Below are 4720 nucleotides of genomic sequence, written 5' to 3' on the forward strand. Positions count from 1 at the left end.
TTCCTTCCTTCCTTCCTTCCTTCCTTCCTCTTTCTCCCTCTTTTTTTCTTTTCAATATCAGTCCTACTTATTTTCTAAGTAATGTGAATATATTCCTGACTAGAAGAAGGGTCAGAGTTAAGAAAGGACAAAACATTTAAAATGTCTGCTTTAAGAGATTATTTTGGCATAGGGATGATATTTTTGCCATTTGTTGAATGCCTAGTATATGCATAGGAATTCAACATATATAGGTATTTGGATACATTTTACATAAACCTTCAAAGCAAATCTTCACGATCAGCTATTTATAGATGAGGAAAAGATTAGTGGGGCAGCCTTGCTACAAATTCTTTAAAACGGATCTCTGGATTTTAGAAAACACCCTCTTCAGCAAGTAATAGAAAGGGGGAAAAGAGAATGATGATGCTCAAATATGAAGTCAACAAAATATAGTATTTTCTTTGTTCTACCAATGGATACATTTTACTTTCAACCCAGTTCCATGTTTTCCAACCTTTTCTTCAAGTTAGTAAAGATCACCAACCCCCAATTTTATCTGTGCTTTTCAGTGCAATGCAATTTACCAGAATGCTCTGAAAGCTGTATTTAAAGCTTCATAAGGGAGTACATTATATGACTCTCCACTGTTTCACTACAGAAAACATGGCTGCTTTGATAACCTCAATGAAAATAATAAGATACTTTCAGAGCTTCCTCCAATGACAGAGAAATACCTAATCTCATAGCCATGACAATGTCTTATGTCTTATACAAATTGATGTTGAATAGTTTAAAAAAAAACTATCAGTGACCTCAGGCAACATCTGACTATATTTCAAAATACTTCTTCAATGTCACTAACAACTGGTCAACCAGATTTTTGCACAAATGCATTCAAACAGAAATCCTCCACACTATTAGTCATATGGACTTGAGTTCAAACAAAAAGGTTCAGCTCTCAGCAGTGTCACTTACTAAATATATGAATTTGCAGCAAGACATTAACCTTTCTGAGCCTCAATTTCTTTGTAAATGAGAGAGTTTAATACTTTCCTTGTAGGATTATTATGATGATTAAATGAATTAAAGAAGAAAGTAAACTTTAAACATTTTAACTGAGTTCTACTTTGTAGATGGCATATGTAAAATTGTGCAGTATATAATAGTTGCTATCAAAGGTTGGGTTTCTTTAAAAGGTTGAGTATAGGTAGTTTATTTGTGAGATCATCCAGGAAACACTGGTAAGAAAGTAAGGAAGTAAAGAATGGAGAGGAATTTAATTAAATGTGTTATTGAGCAGGTTTCAACAGTGGGAAACCTATGATCAATTACCCTAGAGGACTCTGGGAAACAATATAGAATACTCCTCAGCAATGTTGAATTCAAAGGGTAGAAAAAATTCGTGCCTATCTTTAATTGCCTGAGGCATAGTCCTAGGAACTTTTATTCCATGTCACTTCTACTCCTGGCTTCCCTGTGCAGAAAGAGTAACAGGTGATTGCAGTTAAGAAGGTGTTGGTGTGCATCCACAGCATTTACTATACACGATTAATAACAGTAAGTTTAATTTATATGTAGAAACGCATCTGATGATGAATTTCAAAAGCCAAAAGTACAAGAAAAACTGGTAATTAATAATAATTTAAATATCAATGCTATGATAGTTCTAGATTTTCTAAATCTTATGCAAAGGCAACAATATTGCTTGGTCTTCCCACAGTCTGTTTTTTTTTTTTTTTTTTTTTTTTTATGAATGTTGCTCTTGCTGGGATGTTCAGTAATGGTTTCATGGGACTGAAGTCTGTATGAGGATTTGGTCTTGAGCAAGAATTTATTTTTATTTCAAAAGAAATTATTTTCTAATTGTCATTACTCTTAATTATTAACACCTGAGAGTAACTGAAAGCGCTGTATTAAAATGTAAACTATGCTTCATATATGATTTACAAATGTTTAGAAATTACAGAAAGATGCGTATATGATATCTTTTGAAAGGCAGTATGACATCTCCTTTTGTTAATGAGTGTACCACTTTGTGTTGTTATGCAAGGTTAAAGGTTGCCACTTTGGTTTGAATGTGATTGAGGTAATAAAAAGAAAACCTCACTTGTACAACATTCTTTTCACGTGAATTATACCATTTTCTTAGAATTACATAAAATTTTAATTGGTACTATGTATGAATTTTTTTTCTGAAAGCAACATCTTGATCATTTCTGCAAAATACTATTAAAAGAATCCCACAAATAATATTTTGTAGATTTTCTCATGAATATTTGTACTATATGATGGAGAAGATATATTCTCTACTGTAATTGGAGAAAGACTGCTTTTTATAGTTTCTTTTAAGAAATCAGGCCAAATTCAGTGGCTCACACCTGTAATGTCAACACTTTGGGATGCTGAGGCAGATGGGTGCTTGACGCCTGGAGTTCAAGGTCAGCCCATGCAACATAGGCAGACTCCCTGTCTACAAAAAATTAAAAAAATGCTGGTCATGGTGACACACAGCTGTAGCCCTAGCTACTTGGAAGGCTAAGGCCAGAGGATCCCTTGAGCCTAGGAATTTGAGGCTTCAGTGAGCTATGATAGTCTTACTGCACTCCACCTTGGGCAAAAGACCTTCTCACACACCAAAAAAAAAAAAAAAAAAAAAAAAAGTCAAACACTTACATTTCCTTGTTACTTGCTTCCATACCTTCTTTCTTCAGAATAGTTGAGACTTGTCTCATATTTATCTTGAGCACAGTGATAAAAACATGATAGGAGGTGCTTAAAAATAACTGGTAATTTTGACAGGTTTACAGGTATCGTAGTAATAAATATTAAAATTAAAATATTTTTCTCTCAGTTTTTTGTTTGAAACATTAAAATGTTGAGGACAAAATGATAATAGCAAGTATTTTTACGTTCCTTAGCAAAAACTTACATGGTGAAAACCCCTGAAGTGTTATGGATTATCTTCTTTTAATGGGGTATAGTGGGTTAAGAATATTTCTTTTTTCCCGTGGCATCCTTCAAGTCTCACCATATGAACCTATAGTTACGGTATGAAATCCCTCTCATATCAAAGTCAGGTAGAAATGAACAGATTGGTACAAGTAGCCAACAACGGATGCCAGTCTCTAAGGTGCCAAGGACTTCTTGCTCTTACCTGCTGCTGGCCAGGTAGTGAATTGAGTGAGGAAGGTTTTTGTCCCAGGAGGCTTGAAACCATATTGGGGACTCATTGGCAATTCTGTTTATGAGGCAACAGACCTAAGAATACAGGAAAATGTGGGCACCTAGACCAGCCAACCACCTCTCCATTCCACTGCCATCAAGTCATGCTGTTCAGTATTATTCCTCAGCGTTGTCACAATTATCATACTGAACAAGTAAATTATAACCACAATAGGTACATTTAGAATCTCCTTCCAGACACCAGGCCCTACGCTTTACAAACATCATTTGAAGGAACTTTCTTTTCATTTCTTGTTTCCTGTGAAGAAAGCTTCATTAGAATATTTTCTATCTCTTGCTACACGCCTATAGTCAATATTCCCTTGAGATGAGGCAGACAAAGAGGATACGCTCTTCCCTGTTCTTGGCCAGGTAGTAAATTGGGTGTGGAAGGTTTTGTCCTAGTAAGTAGGCTATTGTACAATGCTGTTAACATTTCAGAGGGTCAGTTTAGGTTTGGGATAGAGTATAATAAGCAAGCCATGGTCATCAGTATAGATTTATCAGAAATATAGGTAATCTTTTTACCTTTATTTGCCTGAATCTTAACTTGTTCTGAATTTAGGGTTGAAAAACAAAGGAGAGTTTTTTTTTTTTTTTTACAAATACCTTCAAGCATTAACACACAGCATTTTATTTAATCTCCCCCCACCCCTGTCAACATTCCTACTGCTTACATGTTATCACCTTCAATCTGACAGATGTGAAAACTAAAAAATTAAAAGGTTAACTTGTACATTTCCAATATAATAATCATAAATATAATATCAATAAGATTTCTTTATGCATTACTAAAAAAGCTTATGCCATTTTTATAATCTAGTTCTAAATTTTTCATTCCTATATTTGTTTAAAAAGATAAATGTTTTTAATAATGTATAGTAATGGAATAATTCTATTGTAACCGAAGAGTGAAAGCTAAGTAGTTTTTTTTGCTGTACCCACTGTACCTGAATATAAGTGCCCTCAGACATAGATAAAAAGAGGTTTATATTGCACATAATAGATAGCATACATAGGACACAGGTACTGCTTGTAATACATTTGCAAAATTCATCATAGGGACACCCAAGTCTGTTAAGACCTACTAAATATAACTTTAAAGTAATGCTAACTCAGAGAGGGGAAAAAAAGTATGCATCATCTGTCGACAATTTGATAGCCTGTGATATGTGTAACCAATTGTTCTTATTTACATTAATTTGCATTGTGAAAAGCAATTTTACAGTTTCAGTCAGACTTAATAGGCAATTTGCAGTGAGTGCCTAATGGCATAGTTACTTAAGCCTGCCCCAGGGGGGCTTTCTAGAACTGATATGAGACTAAACCTTTTAGATGTTCAATTGAACATCTTTAAAAGTCAAAAAGTCTTTAGCTATTAGACCCAGTTTGCATTTGCTTTGTCATATTGAGTGCCACTACTGAAGACTCCCTTGCATTCAAAGACCACTTCTCTCTGTTGGCAAGAGAATAGAGTCTACAAAATATTGTAGCATATACCAGATGATTTTTTCTC

The sequence above is a fragment of the Cebus imitator genome, unplaced genomic scaffold, assembly GCF_001604975.1.
Source record: "Cebus imitator isolate Cc_AM_T3 unplaced genomic scaffold, Cebus_imitator-1.0 Scaffold3, whole genome shotgun sequence".
NCBI lineage: Eukaryota > Metazoa > Chordata > Mammalia > Primates > Cebidae > Cebus > Cebus imitator.